This window comes from Sus scrofa, chromosome 15, assembly GCF_000003025.6.
Source record: "Sus scrofa isolate TJ Tabasco breed Duroc chromosome 15, Sscrofa11.1, whole genome shotgun sequence".
Lineage (NCBI taxonomy): Eukaryota > Metazoa > Chordata > Mammalia > Artiodactyla > Suidae > Sus > Sus scrofa.
Window position 1 is genome coordinate 7,817,292 of NC_010457.5, and position 26,224 is coordinate 7,843,515.

At 35.7% G+C, this 26,224-nt stretch overlaps 1 protein-coding gene and 1 long non-coding RNA gene across 26 annotated transcripts in view; one reads left to right on the forward strand and one right to left on the reverse strand.

The window, feature by feature from the left end:
• GTDC1 (glycosyltransferase like domain containing 1) overlaps positions 1 to 26,224 on the forward strand; it is a 476,816-nt gene that overhangs the window by 131,323 nt on the left and 319,269 nt on the right. The window lies entirely within an intron of this gene.
• Positions 23,225 to 26,224, reverse strand: part of LOC106508109 — a 51,425-nt gene continuing 48,425 nt past the window's right edge. Inside the window, exons 2-3 of the long non-coding RNA XR_001304673.2 lie at positions 25,046 to 25,142; positions 23,225 to 23,687 (exon numbers count right to left, since the gene is read on the reverse strand). This is a non-coding gene — a long non-coding RNA (uncharacterized LOC106508109). The remainder of the gene's footprint in view (positions 23,688 to 25,045; positions 25,143 to 26,224) is intronic.

Here is a 26,224-nt window from a genome sequence, read left to right on the forward strand (position 1 = left end):
GAGAAATACACCAACTTGGTTGAGTCCCAGATTATTGATAGCCATCTGAACTTAAAAATAGTATTTGGGAGTTCCCGTTGTGGCACAGTGGAAATGAATCCCAGATTATTAATAGCCATCTGAACTTAAAAATAGTAATTATTTGGGAGTTCCCATCATGGTGCAGTGGAAATGAATCCCATGAGGTTGTGGGTTCTGTCCCTGGCCTTGCTCAGTGGGTTAAGGATCTGGCGTTTCCGTGAGCTGTGGTGTAGGTCACAGACGTGGCTCGGATCTGGTGTTGCTGTGGCTGTGGTGTAGGGTGGCAGCTGTGGCTCCAATTAGACCCCTAGGCTGGGAACCCTCATAAGCTGCAGGTACGGCATAAAAGACAAAATACAAAAAAAAAAAAAAAAGTAATTATTTGATGTTAAAAAGTTGATAACTTCATATCTAACATCATCAAAATCACATCCACTTTACTGTTTGCTTTGAGGAAATATGGCTACAGCGTTAGTCAATATAACCCATATATTTGTAGCTAAACTCTGAGTACTGTAATTTTTTAACAGTTCAGAAAGCATTTTTTAAAAGGAAATATTTTTACAAGGCAAGAGGATTATTTGGCTGACTTACATTAATGAAACATTTTGGCACATGTTAAAGATTTCATCGAGCTATTACAACCACCCCCAAAAAATCTTGGTTTCCATTTAAAATGTCACCAATGTGGAAAAAATACCATCAATCAAATTGCATATCTTCTAACTAAAGAGGGGAAAAAAAGTTAAAAAAAAAAAAAAAAGGAAAAAGAAGCAGTGAGCTCTCAGTGCATTTTTGGCTTCTCTTAAGGAACTCTGACTTAGATACGGTCAGTTATCTGTGGCCTTAAGATTTTCTTTTTTTCTCTTTTGTTCCATTATATGTTTTCGTCTTCACAGGAATAAATCCACTGAACAATACTGTTAACTTTATGCTCTTCTAGTCAGACGCTGGGAAAGCTTCCGTTCTTGTGAATGAGAGCAGTAAAAGAAATTGTTTTTCTGAAGAAATATAGGGACCCCATTTTATAGTAAAAATTATTCTTAGGACTTAGTGGGAACAAAGACCTCTTCACAGAAAACTTAAATACTAAATCCAGGAGGAAACCTGTGTGCAAGATGCAGAAACAGCACTGGGACCATTATGCATTTAAGTTTAGCCCCTTTCCAAGTAGTATGCATGGACGACTAAGGTGGATATTCCCTGACTATGCTCACTGAATTCTGTACGTAATTCTCATCTAGTGGTCTTAGGCCTTACTCTAATCCCTTTTTGTATCAGGACTGTGTCACCTTTGAGGTAGGCCAAGTGTCCTAACTCCCACATCCATGCATAGAGTAAAGGGATGGCTTACATTTCTGTTATCAGTTCTTTGGAAACATTCATCTAAATTGCATCACGCACCTAGTATAGAAAAAAATGTCTAAACCATTTAGAATCAAGATTAAACGTGAATATATTTGGCGGCTTGGACTGCATGTAACTCTATAATAAAGTCATATGTGCATCATAGTACAGTTCTTTCATGGTCATGCAACCTCAGTATCTTCTAAATATCTTTGTTAATCGTTATTTATAAGTCATGCCAGAGATGACTGTAATAAGAACATACTAGCCTCTCATAACCTTTCTGTGTAATAGGAAAGCTTACATAAAGTGGTAGTAAATATTCTCAAAACAATTGTGTAGGCAAAGCATAAATATATTCAATTAATATATATAGAAATGTCCTGATAGAAATTAAGTTATTGGTGCAAATTTAGGCCGCTTTTAAGTGGCAGAAAGAAGAACAACCCAGGTTTGCTGGCTTATGCTCTTTCCACTTTGCTGTCAACAAAGGAATATTCTATATTGCCTGAAAATGAAAGGATTGTTTCATTCAGAAGTTACACAGGTACTCTTGCTGTCAAAGTGACCTTAATCCAGGAGGTTTTAGCTCAGATGTTCTGGCTGGTTGAGGGTAATCTGAAAGACTGAATATTTTTAAGTATTCCTATTTTTCTAATTAGGTTACTTAAAAAAAAAAAAGCCAGTTTTTATGATAACAGTTAATCAGGGAAGCCTATAGGGGAGATAACGTGTTCCTCTGGCTCTTTTGACAAGGCAGCCAGAGTTACTAGTTAGAGAACAGGGAGAGATGTGAGTGGAATAGTAGCCTTCTGCTATCACTCAAGTCATCTCTGAAAATGTGGCAAGCTTGGATCCAGCTTCCTGATTGGAAGGTCTTTGTTCACTCTTTCCTTCTGCCTTTTGTGGACTCATCTCTAGTATCCAACCCCATTCTGTCTCAAAATCTCTCGGAGGGGCATCTTAGGATTTTAGGTCCCTTTCCTCTTCTGGATTCTGTTCAACCAGTTCCTAGCCTACATCAGAGGATGACTAGGGTTATCTCATCAGGTAGATGATGCTAACCAAAGAGCCCAACAGGATTCAAGTGTGGGGGATACCTCAGGAGAGCCTCTTTTGTCAAGTTAATGGAAAGAGTCTTCTATCTACAGAAGCTGAAATGTGGAGTGAGGCACTGACCACAAGTTTACAAATCAACAGGGTGGCCTTCCACATAAAGGATGTGGACCAGCATGTGGCGGAATTTTAACCTGCATGTCCAGGGTGAGAGACATATGGGTGACAGTGATCAAAGCAAGAAGATAGTGTCCTTTGGAGACAGTGATTATAAAGACCGAGCTTTTTACCTTACTAACAATATTAACCTTTATAAAGTGTCTCACAATTTAAAATGTCTACATGATCTCATTTGATCCTCATAGCAACCCCTAAACAGTAGGTAAGCATAAAAAATCTTCTCTTGCAGATCAGGTTCAGGAAAGTTGTGATTTGCCCAAGTTATCCATCAGGAAATTTGAGGGTTTTCCTGAAATTCCTGGTTCAAGGACCTATAACGAGCAAATACTCCCCCTCCCCACCTATATAAATGCCTGTGCTTCTCAAATAAGACGCATTTTTTTTTCCTTCCTCTTTCTCTTCTCTCTCTCTCTCTCTCTCATAAAAATATATGCCAGGCACTGTGCAGGCACTAGGTGAACTGAGGTGAACAAAATAGCTGTGTTCCCTACCTTTGTGGAACTTAGTCTGTGCTTCTTAGGACCTGCCGATTGGTATGGTAGCCATAAGGCACAGGTGGCTTTTGAGCCTGTGAAATGTGGCTGGTCTGAGTTGAAATATGTTATGACTGTAAAATACATGGAATTTAAAACATTTGGTTTCAAATAAAGAATGTAAAGTTTTTCATAATGTTTATATCTAATATATGGTGATGTTATTTTAGATATCTTGAATTCAAATATATTATTAAATTGATTTCATTGTTTTATTTTCCATTTGTTTTAATGGCTACTAGAAAATTTTAATGGGTATTCAAAAACTTTAAATCATATGTATCTCTTGCATTTGTGGATCACATATTTACATTAGATGGCAGGCTATGATCTATGGGGAAGTCATTTCCTAGGGTACATTCAGCCATTTAGTACTTCTGTGGTTATTTTTTTGGGGGGGTATCATTTCAGACTTGTCTTGTCGCATCTGGTCTAGGTCCCAGGTTTTTTTTTTTTTCCCCCAAATGGCTACCAAGTTGACACCAACTTGGTATTATTGAGTTGTTCAGCTCTGTTTTGAGAGGGTACCTTTATCATGCTAACTCCTTGTATATATTCTCTACATTTCTGGACTTTGTCTTTTCATTGATCTGTGTCCATGTTTGAATCAATGTTATTCTTTACATTTTTGGGATTTTAAAATAATTTTTAATGTCTGGTAGGGTTAGTTTCTATCTCCAATTGATCATCTCTTCCCCCCTTCCTTGAATTTTCTTGACTATTGTTTTTTCATTGTCTTTATCTGTGAAAATTAGAATCAGTTTGTCTAGTTTAAGATAAAAACAAAAGCAAAAAATAAAATAAATAAAAACAACCTTTTAAATTATGACCAAGATAAACTCAAAGAGAAAATGCCTTTGTAATGTTGGCTCTTCCTATCCAAGTGGTAATACAGTTTGCCATTTATTCAAGTCATCCTTGAGATACCTTCAGTAATACTTAAGCATTTTCTTCATAGAGGTTTTGCATATTTCTTGTTTATTCCTAGGAACTTTTTTCTATGTATGAATTTGCTACTATTTATGTAGTATTTTCTTTTAATGCTTGTTATATATGTTTACATTTACTTTAATATTTTAATAATTTTTAAACACTATTTTTGTATCTGTAAGCTTGCTAAATTCTTGAATTATTTATAATGAATAGTTTTTTGACTGATGGTCTTAAACTTTTAATCTTATCTACAAATACTGATGAATTTACTTACCTTTTCTAGTTTTTATACTTTTCATTTTTTCCTCTTGGCTATTTCCTGCAATACAATGCTAAATAATAGTGGCACTAGTAAATATTTGTTTTGTTGCTGACTTTAATCTTTCTTCTTAATATGATGCTGGCTTTTGAGTTTAACTGAACATATTTTGTTATAGTGAAAAAACTCATGCATTCTTATTTTAAGAATAAACATTTTATTAAATTTTAAAAATCATGAAGAGTTGTTAGATTTGGTTAAATGCCTACTCATATGATTTTTTTTCTTTTTAAAACCATTAAAATGATGGATCTTCTTGACTTACTAATATTGAATCATGTCTGTGTTTGGGGGGGACAGATCACTTGTCCCTGATGTTTACTCTCTTTTCATTTCCTGCTGGGTTTAGTTTGCTAATATTTTATTTCAGATTTTGGCATCTATTTTTAAGTGAGATTCACCCATTTTGTTACACTCATTTCAGAAAAATAAAATTATTTGGAAGTTCCTCTGCCCCTTGTTTATACCAGTTTAGAGAAAAATTCTTTAAAATTTTGGTAGAATTCCCGTGTGAAACCATGTGAACTTAGTATCTTATTTTGAGTGGGATGGGATAGTGATAGTTCTAATAGTGGATCTTTTTTGGGAGCAGCCATCTCTGTTTCTCTTATGGAAATACATTTATTTTGTCTTTTAGTTTTGATTTTTAGATTCTCTACAACTGACCCTTGAACAACATGGGTTTGAACTGGGCAGATCCACTTATATGAGGATTTTTTTCAATAGTAAACTCTACAATACTACTCAATCTTTATTTGGTTGATCTGAGGATGTGGAAGAACCTTGGATACAGAAGTCCAATTATAAGTTATACACAGATAACTCCTGCATTGTTCAAGGGTCACCTGTGGTTCTTCTGAGGTATTAAAAAAACCCCACATTTTTTCCCTATAAAATTGTGTTTATATGTGTTTGTGTAGTTCTTTTGATGTTTAGGTAGGTTTACAATTTTTCCTTATTGTTTGCTTTCATAGTTACATCTTTATATAACACTCTTAAGTTCTCTAATACTTGAGATAGCATATATTAGTTCTTTCTAATGAATAATGATAAAAATAATGTGTCCCCACTTTCTTGTCCTTTGCTCTTTCTCTACTATCTGATTTCAACATTATCTTTCTTATTTTTTTACCAGTGTACTCTTTCAATATGCATATAATTCTGTTGTTTGATTTGTAAGCTTTCAATAATATCTGAACACTAACAGCTTTTATGGTTAAGACAAGAAGTCATTCTATTCTATTTCCCAAATTTCTTTTATTTCTCTTCCTATAGTTGTATTGTATCTACATGGTCAGAGAAAATGCCTTTTATATTCTATTTTGCTGCCTTAATTCCCCATTGGTTTTGATTTTAGTTCTGTGGTTAAATGTACTTATTGGAAGACTTTTGCTTCCAATCAATATGAAATAACAGCAATAAGATTTAATTTTCCACCAAAAAAAAAACACAAACAAAAAAACGGACAAAATATATATGAAACCATTCAAGACATTGTACATCAAGCAATAAAGGATAGTAACCCCTGAGAGTAGGCAATGAAATGAGATGGGCTGTATGATTGCCCAAGTTTATTTGCCTGGGAAGAATTTTGGCCCTGGTGCAAGGAGCAGGAATTCAGGGAGAGACTGGTGGGACCCCTGACATTAAGGAGATAGAGATAAGAGTCTGGGTAAATTTAAACACACACACACACACACACACACACACACACACACACACCACACACACACACCACTAGAATAAAGAGAGCTGCTCAAAGAGAGAATCCTAGAGAGCTATAGCAGGTCCCAGTTGATCATTCATCTGAATGCAGATTGGCATATGCATGTTATCTGAGAGAACTACAATAAATAATGCCCATTGCTCACAAAAGGTCAGAAATATTGCTCATTCCTAGTAGCCAGACTGGAAAATCTCATGATTTGGTCAACTGAGCCTCAACTGGAGAAAGATCTGCTTCCACATTCATATGGTTTTGGTAGTATTCACTTTCTTGTGAGATATTGGAATAGGATTTCAGTTTCTTGCTTGCTGTTTTCCAGAGGCCATCCTCATTCCCTTGCCATGTGGACTATCTTATTTGGCTGCTTGGATCCTCAAAACCAGGAAGGGAGGGTCTTCTTGAAAGGCAAGATGATACAATCACATGTAATATAAGCACATGTATCCTGTCACTTTTGCTCTATTCTGTAGTTCAGAAGTGAGTAGCTGGTCCTGCCTCCCTCAAGGGAGGGATTACACAAGGCATGAATACAAGGAAATGGATCATGGGGGCCACTTTAGAGGCTGTTCTCTACACTAGTGTTTAGGAGAATATCTTAAAAGAGGCTGTATTAGAAAAAAATCAAATCGTGTCAGAAGTTTAAACATCATTGGAAATATCTCAAAAGGAAGACATTAGAGCACCATCTTCAAAACACTGAAAGAAAACCAAGAACTATAAACCTAGAATTCTGTATCAGTGAAAATACCACTCAAAAACAAAGGTAACAGTGATGATCAAAATAAAACAAGTGAGTCCTGTGGATGTAACATACAATGTTGTGACTGTAGTTACTAATGCTGTATTGTATATTTGAAAGTTGCTGGGAGAGAAAAAAGAATTGTAATTATGTGTGATGATGGATATTAACTAGACTTATTTTGGTGATCATTTTGCAGTGTATTGAATCATTATGTTATATATCTGAAACTAATACTTTTTTTTCTTTTTTTTAGGGCCACATGCATGGCATATGGAAGTTCCCAGGCTAGGGGTCGAATCACAGCTGCATCTGTTCTGAGCAAGACCAGGGATCGAACCTGGATCCTCAAGGATTCTAGTTGGGTTCATTAACCGCTGAGCCATGGCAGGAACTCCGTGAAACTAATACATTTTTAAGAAATAAAAAATAAACAACTAAAATAACCAAAAGTAGAATAAAGGTTCTATTTACTTGAACGAGAAAAGAGTTGAGAAGGGAAAAGAAAGCAAGTAAGAAACTGTTTGGTGTTATGTGGGGCATTAGATGCCCCTCTTCCAGCACTACCTTCATTAAATTGATTTGTTGAGGGTCATAATCTTAGAAGAGGAGTATATATCTGTTTACTCTTTCCTCCAACCTGATCTGATGTATATATACATTTCTGCATCCCTACATTACTAATACGTGGTGGCAATCAAGTCAAATACATATCTTAGTTTTGTTGAATCATCTCATCTTCTGCTCTTTTCCTTTATAATTTTTTAAAGGGGCAATGAGTTTTCTAATTTGAACTTCTAAAGAAGTCCTTTAACTAGACAATAACTTGAGTGTTTCATATTTAATTAAGGATAGTATGTTAAAATATTTAAATTATTTAAATTGTAATAATTTAAACTATTAAAATAAAATTAATTTCATTGACTTTAAATTAACTAAAATAATGTTTCTCATGATTTTCAACATTCTAAATGAAACTATGTTTTAGTATCAAAAATATTTTTATTTTTTGACTGTGGATCTCAACTCTAGTTTCTTTCCATGCTAGTGGAAGAAAATAATACTGTGTTTTCCTTCTGATAAGGTTTTTATAATCTTATAATTTTGCACTGCCTATGTGAAAATAACTTCAAAACTCTGGGAACACATACAGTTTTAAGGTACATCTTTAGAATTATAATATTTTTAACTTCATGTCAAAAATAGGTAGGGTTCTGGTTTTCAAAGTAATAATGAAGATGCTGTCTTGAAGTATGTGCTTATATTTTAAGAAACTGTAAGTTTTTGATATTTATTATCTGGTTTTTCACTCCAGTCTAACAGCTTTAGTCCCCAAATTATTTAGTCTCCCACTTTATTACTAGATCAGTTTGGTGCTACCTTTTTCATGGTGAATTCCAATATCATTGTAGTGGTTTGAGTGTCTATGATTTCTACGGTCATGATGTATAATACAGGAAACATTTTGATAAAAATATTGATATGTTCAGCACTGTTTTATTTGACTGCCTATCAACCCAAAGAATGTTACTGATTTATTCCTTAAAAGAAAAAAAACCTTCAGTTTTCTGCATAAAGATTTTCATTTACAGTAATGATAGCTTGGGCTGCATTATTTTAACACTGGTAGGATCAAGAAAGTTAGTTGTAAATGTTAGAAATCTTTTAATACTGTCATTATACTGAGAGTCATGAAGCATTAAAAACAAAAGACAACCTGGTCAGTTCAGACCTCTGAACATGATAGGTAATGAAAACGTTCAGAGATATGGAGTACAACTGGGAGTTCAGACCAGGAGATCATTTGTTTTCATGGAGGCATTGGTATCTGACTCCACTTTGAAGGATGGGTAGGACTGGGATGGACATGGAAGAGAAGCCAGATGTGATAATCATAGATCACACTTAGATAGCATTTGCTCCTTTCCAGACACCCTTCTAAGTGCTCTCTGTGTATTAATACATTTCACAACTGTATTAATAATTAATAAGGTGATTGTTGTCTTCATTTTTGAATTGAAGAAATTGAGACACAGATTTGTTAAGTGGCTAATTCCAGTTCTCATCACTAGTAAATAGTGGGACTGTTATTTAAACCCAGCTAGCTTTCCAGCCTCAGAGTTTCTCTTCTTAATCACTGTGCCGTTCTGCCTTGAATTAATGTGGTGTATTTTGTAGGAACAGTAAGATAGGAGAAATTAAGGAAGGTTGAAATCATGGAAGGTTTTGAAAGGGAGACAGAAGCATTCATGTTATCGATGTGAGTATAAAATGCTTCAGTCTTTCTAGAAAAGAATTTTATACTACTGTATTGTATCAAGAATTTCAGGAGTTCCTGGCATGGCACAGCGGAAATGAACCCGACTGGGAACCACGGGGTTGTGGGTTGATCCCTGGCCTTGCTCAGTGGATTGAGGATCTGGTGTTGCCGTGAGCTGTGGTATAGGTGCAGTCATGGTTTGGATCCCGTGTTGCTGTTGCTGTGGCTGTGGCGTAGGCTGCCGCTACAGCTCCGATTAGACCCCTAGCCTGGGAACCTCCATGTGCCGTAGGTACAGCCCTAAAAAAGACAAAAGGCAAAAGAAAAAAAAAAATTCAGTAATTGCCCTCTACATATTTGTCTGTCTTCCTTCCTTCCTTCCTTCCTTTCTTTCTTTCTCTTTTTGCCTTTTCTTGGGCCACTCCCGCAGCATATGGAGATTCCCAGGCTAGGGCTCGAATTGGAGCTGTAGCCGCTGGCCTACGCCAGAGCCACAGCAACTCGAGATCTGAGCCTCGTCTGTGGCCTACACCACAGCTCACGGCAACTCCAGATCCTTAACCCACTGAGCGAGGCCAGGGATCGAACCTGCAACCCCATGGTTCCTAGTCGGAATCGTTAACCACTGAGCCACAATGGGAACTCCCTACATATTTGTCCTGAAGAATGTTGGGAGACAGTTCTCTGTCGGTCTCCCGCATTTCTGTATGGCTTGCAAGCAGAGATATGAAATGTCTTTCTGTCCAAGACTATCTTTTCAAGGATTTTATAGCAAAACATCATGGAAATATAGAGATAGTATCTCCTTTCTGATTAGATAGCTGGTTTATTTATTGTCCAAGTATAATGTCTCTCAATAGAGCAGAGTTTGTGCAAGTTTTCTGGCAGCTCATTATGCAAGATTTGGAATTTCCTAAACTTTGGGTTTCTTGTCTATGATGCAAACCTACTGCCTGTGCACCCTCCACCTGGGCCTCTCCACATTATGCTCCTGGACCTTGGCATCCAGGGAGAACTGATGTGAATGAGAAGCTCATGCTGCCTACTGTGTCCTGAGTGAAAAGGTCTTTATTTGACCAGGAATGTCATGTTTGCTGCCAGCATCTGGGAATCTGTGTCAGGCTAACTTTTGACTTGCAAGTAGGGCAAAATCTCAGATCCATCACCATTTTTGACAAAGGGATGATTAGAATTATCAGCAAAGAATTACATAAAATCATTGTAAAGTAATCCAGCTGTCTAATAATAAGGGGACAGTTTAGTAAATTATAGTGCATTCATGTGGTGGAGTATTAATTTCATAATTCTTAAATATCATGTTTTCAAAGATTTAAAAACTTGGGAGTATACTCATGAGAATGTTAAGTAAAAATTGTATTATGAAAATAATCCATTTAGTACAATCTCAATTTTGTAAAATGTGTTTATACATTTATGAAAAAAAACTATGGCATAAAAATATGCAAAATATAAAATATTGTTGGATACAGGTTGTAGAAATTTAAATGATGTTATTCTTTTTCCATTTGCGCATTTTCCAAATTGTTCTGTAATGAATATACATTACTTTTATAGTGAGGAAAAACACACATTATTAATGAAGTCAAACTGAGAGATTTGACATGGTATAATAGGCAGAGTAAATTTTATATATATCCTTGAGAAGAAGTGATAGGAGGATACATTTAAAACCCCTGCGATCAAAGAGCTGTTTTTCATAAAAATACACATATACAGTATAACTGAAAATCATTAAAACAAAAACAAAAATAAAAAATTCAAGTTATTTCAGAGGGATAGAGGAAGCATGGATATTTTAGAAATTCTAATTTAAGGAAACTTAATCCATTTGAACAAAAAACTAAGCTTGTCAAAGCCTCTCTTTGTCTAATAAAAAGGAATTAAGTCAGTTAATCATAAGAAACAATATATGCATACTCAAGTACTGATAGATGAAATGATCTTACATCTAACATTGGCTTTAAAATATTCCAGCAAAAAATAAATAAATAAAAATAAAGTGGGAGGGATAATTGAACCAACCCTGGCAAAAATATTGATAGCTGTTGTGTATTGGATACATGGGGCTTATTATGGTGCCTATTTTTGTGTGAGCTTGAAAATTTGTATAATAAAAAATTAACAGTATATTACTAATGCATATAGTTTTAAAACAACATTCCTCAACCTTGGCTGCACATTGGAATCCTTTAGGAACATTAATAATTACTGATGCCTGGATCCCATGTCCTCTGATTCTGATTTAGTAGGTCTTGGGTGTGGCTTGGGCATTAGAAGTTTTTAAATCTCTCAGGTGATTCTAATATGTAGCTCATGTTAAAACCTGTAGTTATAAGTGGACTCTGTTAGATAGATCTTTATTATAAGGGACATTGAATATTATAACAGAAATTTTTGCAGCATTTCTTTAAAAAAATGTAGGTATGTTTTCTTTTATGTTGCTTCATGGAACGTCATCAGTAAAAATAAGAATAAGCTAATAATTGTTCTGATAAAGCTAGTTCTGCTGAGTCCCAGAGTAAAATAATGGAGCTACTTAGCTTAGTGATTTTTTCACTTGATGAAATGATAAAATTTCATTGACTTGAAGGAATGAATAAGTAACACATACCTTTCAAATATTAGTTGAGTAAGAAGAGGCTTAACAGATGTGGAGAACATAGTTTTTTTTTAAATTAGCATTTTATAACTTTCTTAAAGTAATTCTTGTTCGTTTTCAAAAACTAAAAAGAATATTTAGAGCTATAGAAGAAATTAAAAGTATCCATAGCTCCATTATCCGTGGTGAATACTATTTTATAACATTTGGTTTCAAATTTATTTTAACTTGCTATTGAAAAATTTCAAATGTAAGTGTAGGGATAGTAGTATCATGAATCTCTAAGTACCTATCACTCAGCTTCAATAATTATCAACTCATGATTAATTTCATCTCATCTATGACCCTCTCTTACTTTATTCTCTCTTCACCTACACTGGATTATTTTGAAACAAATGTTGCATGTCATATCATTTCATCTATAAATATTTTAGTATGTATTAGAGAAAATAATCTTTATGTTATTAGCATGTATCTGAGGTATTGGTATTCTGTGTTGACTGAAAGAAGATCCATATGCCAGGGTTCCTAATTTTGTAGTTGCCAAAGATGGTGTTGTGTTATAAAAGTAAAAATCTGGCTTATATTTTTGAGCTGCAGAAGGATCTGCTGGCAGGGCCGAGATTTTTCTCAGAAAGTAACTCTGTTGGTTTAAATGATGAAATAAGTAGTAGACTGAAATCCAAGAAAACTAGAGTTCTACCCATTAATCAGGCTATAAATTAGGAGACTTTGAGGATTAGAATTACCTAATGTTTTGCTTTAAAATAACCTAAATTGGTCTCCTGTTCTCATTTTCTTTAGAGCCAGGTAGAGTTTTTCAAAGGGTTTCACAAGTTAAGATAGTCATAGTGTGTTTTGCTAAAATTAACATGGAGACAGTATGTTAGAAAGGAGTTCAAGCCAGGGAAATCATGAAGAGGATACGCTGTCTTTTGTGGTCAGAGCTGATAAAAACCCAGTGTTGGAGGGTAGGAGAAGAGGCCAGATTTGGCATCTTTATTTATGGTAAAAACTCGCACAGCTTGATGATACTTTGTTAGGAGTTAAGAAGAAGGGAGTAATCAAATATGCCTTCAGCCTTACCCTGGGGATCCAACATAATTCTATGCTCTTGGCAGAATGAGTAAAGTTGAGAAGGGCAAGAAATGATGGAGGAAGAAAGCGACAAGTTAGCTCAATATTAGTAAACTGACATTAATAGCAAGTAGGCATTTTTTGCGGGTGACTGGAGATAGAGGACTAGAGTTCAGGTGATATATGAAAGCTGGGACACTGCATTTGAAGATCATTCATGAAGCTGTAAGGATTATTGTGTTTTCATAGGGAATGTTTGTTTAAGGAGGAAAGCCTGTGGCTAAAGACAAGTCCTTTCGATAGTTCTAACGGATGGGAATAGGAATAGGGATGGATTAATCTAGAATACATTAAACTAATCCTATCGAACATCTATGTTACAGGAAAACAGAAGGAGTGCTTACTGCAGAGACTGGGAGGCATGCTGCATTGCAAAGAGAGGGAATGCAATGCCAGAGATATGTACAGAGATTTATGAAAAGAAAATCTTGGTAGAATGACTCAAATGTCCAGGGCAGGAAGCCTGAAGTTTATGGGAGTTACATGTTAGACAAGAAAATAGAAGGGAACAGTACTTCATACAGAGGCACAGACACGTGTGCTGGGGCAGTTGTTAGGAGTCTGTTGTAGCAAAGCATAGGATATAGGGTGAAGAGAATGACAGGGAGCTTGGTTCTGATATTGCAAAATCTAGGAAACCACTTGTGGAGTCCAAAGAATATTAAAATCCCTATTAAAATAGAAGATAAAATCAATGGTTTGACTTTAACATAAATGAATAGAAGAAGAAATAGAAAAAAAATTAGGTTTTTCTCTTCTGTTTATCAAGCAAATTCTGTCATAATAAAATGCTGTATATTCACTTTCATAAATTTATACATTTTGTCCATAACAAATTTTGATATATGATAATGTGACCAAAGTTAAGCAAAGATTTATGTATATACTTACATATATACATACATAATAAGCATATTAATTATCAACAACCAGGAACTGGGGATACAAAGATGGGAGAATAAGATGATGTCTTACCTTCAAGACAGTCAAAGACAGTCAGTCATAGACAGATAATGAAAAAAATTGTATTCTCATTTGGTGAATGCAAAGATATGGGAGCACTCAAAAGGAGTACATAATCCAAGTTGGTTCTTAGTGGAAGGATTTAGGAAGTCTTCTTGGAAGGGTGATGATACTTAAGTGATGCAAAAGAATTGGGTTGGTTTGAGGAAGAGAGCATGAAACAATGGCCTACCATCCAAATTGGTTAGTAGTAAGCAAAGATACCACCTGGTGTGTGTAAGGAACCATTTCATTCTTTTTGAAGCTCAAAGTGTGAGATTGGGACAGCTGAGGAGCTTATAGATCTGGGTGGAGATCAGTGAAGGTTGATAATTTACTTACTAGTTTAAGGGACTTGAGTTCTATGCAGAGGAGTGACTTTGGATGGATTTTGCATTCATGATATATGGCTCTTGTAGCTGGTGTAGGATGAACTTGTAGGGAAATCAGGCTTGGAAATAGGAAGGTTAGTTAGGTAGATTTTTCAATAAATAGGTTTCACTTATGTAGAAAAGAATAAGCATGAAATTGAAGGAATGGATTTGAGAAGGATTCAGGAAATAAAATGGACAATATTCTTTAATAGGTTATTTATAGAAATTTAGGGATAGTTAGTCAAAGGGAGGAATGACTCAGGTTTCCTGTTTGGATGGTTATACCTTCAGCTGTAACAGTAGACACAGCAGAAGAATATATTTGTTGTATTAGATGATGAGTTCTGTTTTGGACCTTTTGATTTTAGGTACCAATTGGCTTTCTACACAAAGATTTCCGTTAGACAGTTGAATATATGGAGGTTAGATGAGAAGCCTGTGTTTGAAACCCAAATCTGGGACCCATTATCATGTAAGTGGCACTGAAACTCTAATAGTGGACATTATCTTTAGCATCATCTTCATATCAGTATGAATATACTAAGCGAATACTGAGCAAACTACTTAAGAACCAAAATGTGAAATGAATGGCTATTTGACATTGTTTAGTTTGCTTAACTTTGAATTGACCCAAAACATACATTAAAAAAATTGAAGTATGAACATAACCAGCATTTTTTTAAAACATTATGTATGTCTGCCCAAACTTTAATCCTAGCACCAAAGTAGCATATCAGAAAATCATTTGAACTGAACTGATAGACCATTTACTTAGAGTTCTTAGAACTGGGTGTCTAGTGTATAAAGGATACCGAATACCTTGGAAAGACTTTGCAAGCAGTCTGTGTAAAGATTTTCACAATAAAAAGAACTTAATTTTTCTTCTCTAGCTCAGGCACAAATCATCTAGGAAGAAAAATTACTCCCAGATGAGTTTGCAAATGCTGGCAATCCAAAATGTAACCAAATTGGATCATCACACACTGTATTTGGAAGGAAGACTGACAAAATATTCTTCTTCTAGATTCTAAGAAGTGTAGGACTTAGTTAAATAACTTCAGTGGTCCTGGAAAATGGTTATTATCTAAAGATCAGGAGTAATTAAGTCTAATGCTGTTCATTTATAGGAGAGTTTTCCAATAATAATGTTGGTAAGTGACGTCTAGTATGATGAAGACAAAAATAAGAGAATATAAACTAATAAACTCACCAATTTTACAGTATTTTGAATTTTGAATTTTAATTGATATTTCATTCCCCAAACAAAATTGATTAATAATAATGTTAAATAGTCTCCAGTATTTGCATAGTGGTTGCAATGTGCCAATTGCTGGTCTAAGCACTTTATATATCCTCACACCACCCATTAGAGGAATACTGTTTTCAATCCCACTTAACACATGAGGAAAACAGAGGGTATGCTGATTTTCCTGAGATCGCATAGTCACCAGTTGGCGGAGCAGATAGTCTGCCTTCAGTCTGTGGTAGACCCAGTTGGATTGCCCTTAGATTTCATGATAGACCTGGGTAGTCTGCTCTCAAGAGTCCATGGTAGACCCAAGTAGTCTATTCTCAGAGTACATGGTAGACCCTAGTAGACTGCCCTTAGATTCCATGGTAGACGTGGGTTAGACTGCCCTCAGAGTCCATGCTATAGATCTAAGTGGTCTGCTCTCAGAGTCCATGATAGACCCAGGTAGTCTGTTTTCAGAGTACATGGTAGACCCAGGTAGACTGCCCTTAGATTCCATGTAGACCTGGGTAGTCTACCTTAGGAGTCATTTGTATGCTCAGGTGGTCTATTTTAGAGTCCATGTTATTAACCATAATCTTAGTTTAAACGATAGTGAATGCAACTGGCAAACTGTGTATCTATGCCTTGTGGAATTTTACAGAGTATGGAGATGACATGATTCTTGCCCCTTCAAAACATTTAGTCTCTGGCACTATTTCCCAAATAATTTGCTTTCTAACACACTATAGGGATGCTCTTGATTTAATTTTCCCCTACTGATGTATAAAGTTGATATTAATACATATTCCTTATATTTAAAAACAAAAGGAATTTTTAAAAATAAAAAAGTTTAAATTGTCTCTTTAGGTTAATTGTATCTAATAGTGATGTACACATTAAGTGTAGAGATTATCCATTTTAGGAGATTTTATGAAGACTTCAGTGTATAGTAGCATATGTAAATACTTCGCTCTTTACCTAAAAAATGTATTGTAAATGGAAATTATTTTAATCAAATAATTCAAAAAGTACCAGGCATGCTTGCTATTAAAAGTTTTATTATTAATATTTTTCATTTTTTAATTATAAAAGTAATATATATAGTCACACAGTAGAACATTTGGAGGTGAAATATGAAAATCCATAAACCCAGTAGCTGTTATACCGTATGGTCTTATTTCCTTATAGTCTTTTCTTGTATATCTAGTTTCATATTATTGTAATAACGGTATATTTATAATTTTGTACTTTAAGAAGTTTTAATTCTACTCAGTATTATCAAAGATCCTTTTTTGGACTAAAAAATAGAGTACTAATTTGTCTTTTGGGTAAATACACGTTTTCATGTTCTGGGGTTGATTTGTAGTCTATACCAAGTTCACATACTATAATTCAGAGACATTTTTGTTTACTCTCTTTACCCTTTCCTCAGCCAGGCACAGTCAGGTCTACTGATGCCCCCTACCTGCAGGCTGCGCCTTGCACAATATGTGAGCCACTCTTAGCTGAGTCAGCAGGTACATCTTAAGCCTTACCCACTAATGTGACTTGGAGTTAGCTTATCCAGTGCAGACCTTGGGTTCATTTGCACAGCTGTTTACACTGACTCTTTCTCTCAGCTGATGTCCCACCCCACAAATCTCTCTGCTGTTGGTTGTGATGGGATCAGCCCTGGCCCTCACTTTGCTGCCTTCCCCTTGTTCCTCCTCATCCTGCAATTGTTTTGGCTGACGTGGCCAGGCTTCCTTTCCTTATTAGTACCCGCCTTCTCTCCAGTTATTCTCCTGGAGGCTCCTTCTGGGTCTTTGCTACTCCTTTCTTAGTTCCTGACACTTTCATCCCCTACACATTTCCAGTCAGACTTGGCATATGACCCCTGTGTGGTATTTTCTAGGGTTGCCTCCTGAATTCTAATTGAGACGTCTCCTTGGAATCTTTATTTTTCTGCTTTATTCATTAAATTCAACTTATGTCTTGCCCAAATTAATGCCCTTTGCATCAAGTTCCTTTGACTGGCCCACTCTCCTCTCAGATGGCAGGTGCCACAGGGGCTTCTATTGCCTTTGGTGTGTATTGTCCTGGGACCAGGCCTTTGCCTGTTCTCTTTCTGTGTTGACCTCTTTTGCAGAAGCTTGAGACTAACCAGGAGAGTGTCAGCATGGTTTTTCCCAAAGGCAAATTATTGTGTAAAATCAAGAGAGTAAAAGAAGAATTTTAATGCATATGGAAAAAGTGTTTTCACCGATTTTTGTTAAATCTCTTCAGATCCTTTTACGACTGAACTATTTTTCACTTGAAGCAAAAGGAACAACTGCCTGTGTCATGTCCAGACGTGTTTTTACTATGTAAGCTCTCCATGCATTTGTGTTGTATCTAGATTTAACATGACTGTAACACATGAAATAAAAGAATCTATCAATACAGACTAAATTAAAATTGGAGTTGCATAAAGAGAGTCTATGGTGAGCTGTCTTTGAGTTACCTTATTTATTCTTGTTGATGAATTTTCATAACTTACTTCTTGAATAAATTATCTAAGAATCAGCCCATGATTTTCTTTATATATTACTTCATATTTGCATAAAGGTACTGCCATAATAAAATCTTATAATGATTACTTTTTTTACTATTTGATTGGGCTGGATTTTTTAAACAGTGATTAGTGGCTTTGCTATCTAAATTGACTAAATTTTTCATTTACAATTTATATGAAAACAGAATACCATTGCAAGTCTGCTATTAAAAAGTTTTCAATAAATTGTTCATTTTTTTTCAATTCTTGGAACTAAGTTCCTTTCCTTCTTTGTCATTCACATAATTGGCCATATCAGTAACATGATTATAAGGCACAACTCCTTTCCTCTAAGATATCTAACTTGGGTATTCTTTTCTTTAATTTCAATCTCCTGTCATTATGCCATTCTTATTCTAGCTTATATATGGAATCATGTGGCATGGCCAGTGACAAGATGCCCAAAGTGGGGAGGCTCTACAACAGGTTCCTGGAGCAAGACAGTTACAGAGAACTGGCTCAATGAAATATGCCATTTCCGTGGTATACAATTGTGCTGTCCAAGTGATCTGGTGATGCTGGTCGTAATCAAAGAAAACTGTTGACCATGGACAAATCCCTGAAAAAAGTAAATGAAGGATCCCAGCTAGTGGTGAAGAACATGGCAGTGAAGAGTCTAGTTAAGAGTTAATTCTAGACAGGCTGGTATTTGATTTCAGTTTGATCTGTCCAGGACAAGTGTTACCTGTAGTTTTTCTAAACCACAAGCAGAGGTCTCAGATTACATAACCCTTAGGACTAAGAGGACTTCAGTATTTTCTCTGGGTTGTATGGGTTTGTCTTAGGGGTGTATGTGCTATATACATGCAAAGAAGGGTTTTGAAAGGAAAGGAAAAGAGTTCATGTTAGGTGACACTCCAAACTCCTAATGTGACTCCTGTTTTTCTTAAGAGTGTTTTAATGTATTTTCCATATCAGAGTTTTGTGTAGAAAAGTGATTGCTTTAAAAAAGTTTGAGAACTATACCATGCGTCTGTCACAGATACAAAGATCCTGTTTAGTGCTGTCTTCTCTTTAGCTGTTGATGTGATGGGTGGTAATTGAGTACTTGTTGAGTGCCAGTTCCTGGAACACTTTGCCAGGCATCCTGGTCATCTATTGGGCTATTAAATAATTGCTGTTCTACAGTCTTAGCTCTTTCGTGTGATTCTGCTCACAGTTCATTTATCTTTCATCTCTGCATTTTCTTTTTTTTTTGTCTTTTTGCCTTTTTCTAGGGCCACACCCACGGCATATGGAGGTTCTCAGGCTAGGAGTCTAATCGGAGCTGTAGCTGCCAAGCCTATGCCAGAGCCACAGCAACGCGGGATCTGTGCCGTGTCTGCAACCTACACCACAGCTCACTGCAACACCAGATCCTTAACACACTGAGCAAGGCCAGGGATCGAACCTGCAACCTCATGGTTCCTAGTCGGATTCGTTAACCACTGAGCCACAACGGGAACTCCTCACCTCTGCATTTTTGATGAACTTATTTATAATTTCAAAATAACTTTCATACTAAAGATTCCAAAATCTGTGTCTGCAGCCTGACTTTGCGTCTTTGTACCTGTGTGAGGTTTGGAAGGTCATCCTTCCTGAGCCTCAGTTTTCTTATTTATACAACATATGTCCTTACCTTCCCAACCCTATAAGGATAAAAGGAGTGAAGACACAAGTTTGTTGCCTGGGTGTAAAGAATAGTATTGTTTCTCTTGCCTTAATCACTATCTTCACATTTCTAACTTTTTTTTTTTCTAGGAATACTTGCTTTTATGGAACTTGACACCTTAAACTAAAGATTTACTCAAAGTACTCAGTCATTCCTTTTCCTTGTGTCAGACATCACCCTTAAGCTTGTATTTTATGAATGTCACAGTCTTTCCAATCTTTCCAGTAGTCATGATATCTCAAAATCTTGAAAGCATCTTAATCCTTTCTCCTTTTAGGTCTTACTGTTAATCACATTTCCTCAGGTCTTCATTGTAACTTGTCTGGATTATTATGATAATCTTATAACTGGTCTCCTGTCATCAGTCTTCTCCTACTGTGTCTTCTACCCTCTTGTTGTGGGGCTTATGTTTTTTGGTTTTCATTTTTATTATTTTTGCTTTTTGTTTCTCTTCTCCTAAACATATAGCCTCCTCACACAACCCTTAAGTCTCGTACCCCCCCCACCGCCTGCATTACCCCTACTTTCCACCCCACCCCCACCTATACATTGCCATTAAGGCTTGTGACCCTTGCCTTCAAGGTCCTCTACAATATATATTTAATCTGCGTTTACAGTTTTTCCTTTTATAGTTCCTCTATGAGGCTTCTCTTCACCCAGACTCTTTGTTTGCCAACAGAGTGTTGACCATTTCTGGATCTTTTGGATCCTTCCACAGGCTCCTCTATCCGCCTGGAATGTCTTTGTTGTAAAACTACTGAGTCTGTGAGGCCCATTGAATAATGCCACCTCCCATGAAAGTCTTTGTAACTTTTCCCTAAACAAACATGATTCTGTCTCTTTTCTCCTGAACCCACTATGTATGTCACTGTTCTTTAATTCATTTCCCAGCTACTCCATGCTTGTATAATACTTCACTAATTATGTAAAATGGTTACTTTGTTCTTAAGCTTAACTTAATCATTGTGTTTCTTTGTGAACCATATTTTGAATCAGCCTCAGGCTTATGATCAATAAGTAGTTGGTGACAGTAATACAGTTTCATCTTATAGCTTATGTCCTGCCATGCTACATATACAAAAAGGAAAAGTAGCTTCCAACCAACTTTACTCTTGAAAATGTGGGGGGCCATTTTAATACTATTTTTTTCTTGATGAGATGCAGGAATATGTAGTGAGAGAATTATTTCAGGCATAGGTATTTATAGCCATGTTAAAATATAATTGAATGAAAGTACCTTCTAATTAGAAACTAACATTTTATAGAAAAAGTAAATTAATTCACTTTTGGAAAGATGTCTTGCCTATTCTTGTCTTTGATTAATCTTCAAAGGGATTTTTCTTATTGCTTATAGCTTGTATATCCCTATTTTAAGGTGTTAGGGTCTGTATCAAATCCTTTTTGTATTGTTACAAGTCAGCCAATCTTTTACTACTTTAAAGTTGTCAACCATTCACCTTTTATTGTTTTTTTAAATGCCAGAAAATAAAATGCAGAACCCCCCCCTCTATTAATGTAATTTTATGGTTAAGATTTTACATTCACAAAAGTCCAGGAATTCAAAGTTATAGTTCCCAAAAGAATCCTAATTCAGTCACATTGCATAAACTGATATTAAGGTTGAAATGTATCATCATTACAGTAATGCAAAATACTCATATATGCATGAGGACACAGTTATGGTTGCTGAGGGAACCATAATTTTGGATTTTCTGACTTTTTTTAATGTTAAGTTAGTGCAGTTTTTTTCATTGACTCTGAAGTAATATATTTGTTGCTGTGTTTATCTTAGAAGTAAGTTTTCATTGACTGCATTTTCTTCTTCTGTGTGTATCTATAAACCTATACTTATAGATATTGGATATCCCTACAAAGAAAGCTACTTAAGGAATATTTCTAAAATAGTTTTTAGCCTCATGTATACTCATATCCTCTCTGCCTTTCTCTCACCCACATACACACGCAGCCTCACACACTTATGTTACATTCTGGCACATTATAGAAGCAGGTAGCATATCCACTACCTGCTGTTGAAAGTGTTGACGATACTGAATTATTTATTCTATCTTCTACACTATCCAAAATCGTTTTGGGTACTTTGACACATTTTGGTCTCTTCCATATGGATACTTCATGGTGGCAGAGTTGCCAGATGCTCAGGTTTTGTGACAGTCTTAGTTTTTCAAGGACTGTTGGAATATTCTTGGGAGAATCTCTCGCCTTGTTACTGATTCCTATGGGGTGGTAAAATACTAACATTCCTTTGAAAGTGTTTTTCAAGACAAAGAGTCATTACAGAAAGTTAGTAGAATGTCCTGTGTGAGTGTATTTCACTTTGGGAACTTAGCAATGGAGCAATTGGTCACAAAATTTACTTGCAGTGAGGTGGCATCACCCTGACAGGATATATGAATTTGGGAATTAAAACAAAGTTATTTAAAATACCAAATTTTAACTCTCATACAACTTCAGCTCATTGTTTATATTGCAGTTGCCAAAATACAAAGATGAAGAGTTGGATGACAACTCTAGCTAATCTTTTGCTCCCTTATCTACTGTATGTATAAATATATAAATGTGCTGATTAATTAATTGAATAGAATGTGGAAATTTATGGTCTTAGGTATTTGCTTTTTGTCTGCAGTATTAATAAAAACACATCATCTTCCTCTTTTCCCATCCTTAATGCATACTAAACTGGAAATTCTATGTCCATCTTAAGCATTTTCTCTTTTAAAGCCTTTCTGGCTTTTCATATCAAATCTGAGATTCTCTGCTTGCCTCTCTCATGGCATTCCTTGTATTTCCTGGCATTTCCAGACCACTGTTGTACAAGTAGAGGAAATGGAAGAAAGGAAAGACTTGTTCAGAAGGGATGCTTCCAGGCTGTGCCTTAAGTGTAAATGTCTTAGGTGGCAGAGAGAGGTTTTTTTTTTTTATTTTATGATTTTTATTTTTTCCATTACAGTTGATTTACAGTATTAGTATTCCGTCAATTTCTGCTGTACAGAAAAGTGACCCAGTTATATGTATATATATATATATATTTCTTTTTCTTACAATATCCTCCATCATGCTCCATCCTATACAGCAGGATCTCATTGCTTATCCATTCCAATTGCAATAGTTTGCCACAGAGAGAGGCTTTAGATGACTTTTCTGTGACCTATGGCATGTGACTCTCAGTTGTAGGCAATGGAAAATTCAAATAACATTGAGACTCAGCTAGATATATGTAGTGAGCCTCTAGTGTGTATTTATACCTATGATCAAGTACTTTTGTCTATACCATGTGGAGAGAAAGGGTCAAACATGGTCAAAAAAAGTTTCTCTAATCTGTTTTTTTTTTTCCCCCTTCAGTGAATTTTTTTTTTTTTTTAACACCCATTTAAATGGAGAACATTTTCATCCCAGTGTCTAACTTGAAGCTGCTGCCACTGTTGTATTGAAATGAGAAGGGAAGTTCACCATCACCTTTCTGGTCCCAGCTTTGTCTCCAACTGGCTAACACAGGGCAGGTGACATCATTTTGTGTTCCTCAGGCATCTGGTCAGGAGGTGTGGCTTCAGGAATTTGATGTTCCTTCCAGCTGTATTCTTTGATCTCTTACAGTGCAGAATGGTCGGGGAGACAGAGAGCAATGCATTTCAGACAGTTACCAAGTGGGTTGATTGAGTGGCCTTGGTACTTCATTTTGAAGTATTGTTTATATAGCATTTGTACTTCTCATCTTTTTTTTTTTACCCTTTACCTATGTATTAGTTACTTAAAAAAATAGGGTAATTATGTAAGTTGGAATCAAGGGAAGCATTTAAAGAAAAGTTTTTATTTGTGAAACCTAGTAGTTATGTAGAAGATTCTGGAATTTTCATTTTACTCTATTAAAAGTGGTAGTTTTGATCTTTCAACACACTAGCTTTCAAGGGTTTCTTCTTCTCTGATGTAGACTGAGAAATATAATCTTAGAGTTTTTACATTGTTGGCTTGAAGAGAAACAAACACAGAATTAGCAAATCCATGTTTAAAAAAAGTCTCATCTTTAAAATAAAAGTATATAAGACTGGGCTACAATCCTGAGACTCACAACTTCACATTCTTTTTCTATTGCAGATGTACTACATTATTTAACATTTCACCCCCTCCACCCCTGAAACACTTTTTGTGTGCCTACTATATACACTGTACTCTGCTGGCTTTGACTTTTGTAATTAATTACCTAGTGATACCCTTATAATTAAAGTGATGTATAAATTAACAAAACATTGGGGATACTAAATAAGTTATTTGTGGGGAGTTATTTCTTCAAATGGCATATTAAGCACCAAATTCAGGGAAGCTTTCAAAGAACTGTCTTGGACTTGCCAAAACAAACATAGGAGAAATAATCAAAACACAGGAATAATCTCTATGAGAAACATAACAACAAAATGTCACAAATCAAATGATAGAACAACTCAAGAGAATGTAGGACTCTGAGAAGCAAATTTAAACAAATACTTATAAGCACAGAAAAATTTAGATCATGTGACCAGTTATAGAAAGACTGAATATTTAGGAGGTGTTTTCTTTTGTCTCATTAATTTTAGCAGTAGATATGATTCAGTAAAAATAGCAGGTTACCATATTTTTCCTTGTCAGCTTATTAGTTATTTGGCCACAAAATACCTTTCTCCCCATGGTTGTCAGGAATAGTTTAGTTGCTATGCCAGGAAGCAGATATTATTATTATTGTTGTTGTTGTTGTTGTGACTATTTTAACTATTCCTGTGTCATAATATTCAAGCCTAAATGGTGATAATAAATAAAAGCAACTCCATACTTGCCTCTGGTTTGTTTCCTCAGGCTTGTACCTGAACTGAACTTTTTCTGTCTGTTTAAGCAATACATTTATGGCTTGACTGGTCCATGAGTTCTTAAATGTGTGTAATCTTTGAGAACCCTTGTAGGGTTGGGTTGGAGTGCCAAAGACTTATATCTGTTACCTTGGATCTCTAATCTTCCAACCTTATAATATTTAGAAATGAACCCCAGGGATTCATGAGTGCCATGAACTAAAGTGCAAAGAACATTCCAATATAAAATGATATGCCACTGTTAAAGAATAGTCTTCTACGATAGATTAATCATGAGGTGAATTATAAATATTTCACATACTAATTATATTAGTTTATGGAGATAAAACACCATATGAAGTGTTCCCAGCACACTCAGCAAGTTAGATGCGCTTTGCATGTTAATTGACTTACTTTTTCAAGGCTGGTGATCATGAATCCCTGAAGATGACAAGAATTATTATCATGATATTGTACATTCCTGATCTTTATACCAGGCTGACACTTACCTTTCCCCAGGAGTTCCTTTTCTTTGGATGGTATCTTGAGTCCTTGGATATTAGCATGGTGAAGACGAGAACACTGTCCGACATCTTATTAAGGACCCTAAGGAAAATGTAATGGGCTCCTTCAAAAATGACATCAAATAACATTTCCTGGAATTGTATTGGGTGTTCCAGTAAGGAAATACATGCTTTCTTTGGGTGGGGGGCACAAGGTGATTCCCAACTTGTTTTTTAATGGTAGAAGTAAATATCATATTTACTATAAACAGAGAATGAATCAGTTTGATTTTCTCAGGACCATTACTTGAAAACATTTATTGAGCACCTGAGATAGGACAGTGAACAAGGAAAATGTAGGACTTGCTATAAAGGAACTTAAAAATCCAGAGTGGTTATCCGGCGTTGCCGTGAGCTGTGGTGCAGGTTGCAGACGCGGCTCGGATCCCGTGTTGCTGTGGCTCTGGCGTAGGCTGGCAGCTACAGCTCCGATTAGACCCCTAGCCTGGGAACCTCCATATGCCGCAGGAGCGGCCCAAAGAAATAGCAAAAAAAAAAAAAAAAAAAAAAAAAAAAGTCCAGAGTGGTAACTGCCATGTTAGGGAAACTGTGGGATATTAAAGAAAAGCAAAGCAGACCTAATTTACCTCATTAAGGAGTGTATGCTCTAATGGGAGGAAACATGATAACGTATGAAATATTGCCGAAACATATAGTACAGTATGTAAAATTACATAACAAACTAGAATCCACATTTTTAATAGACATATTTGGTGACCAAGCCCTTTAGTTTAATTAAATCTCTAAAATGCATATTATACATATTATATATATTTTATAACATTATATATATTATATATTATCTTTATTTACCTACTGGACACTCCACTTATATTCAGCATTTGTAAAATCTATCTCTTTATCTCTCTTCTACTCCAGCCACTGATTTGGTGTCTCTTGTTGGGTTAAGGAATGTTACTATGGCCCACCTAATTAAACAAGTTAGAAACCTTTGAGTTACCTCACCCTCTCCCTTCCAGTCACCACATCAGACATTTGTTTCCTTCATTGCTCTTAAAGTCAGCCTCTTCTCTGATCACCTCCTCATCACTCAGAAGGCTGACTCCTTCCTGTTACTTAGGGTAACATCTCTTTAGGAGATACTTCATTGATGATCATCACCTC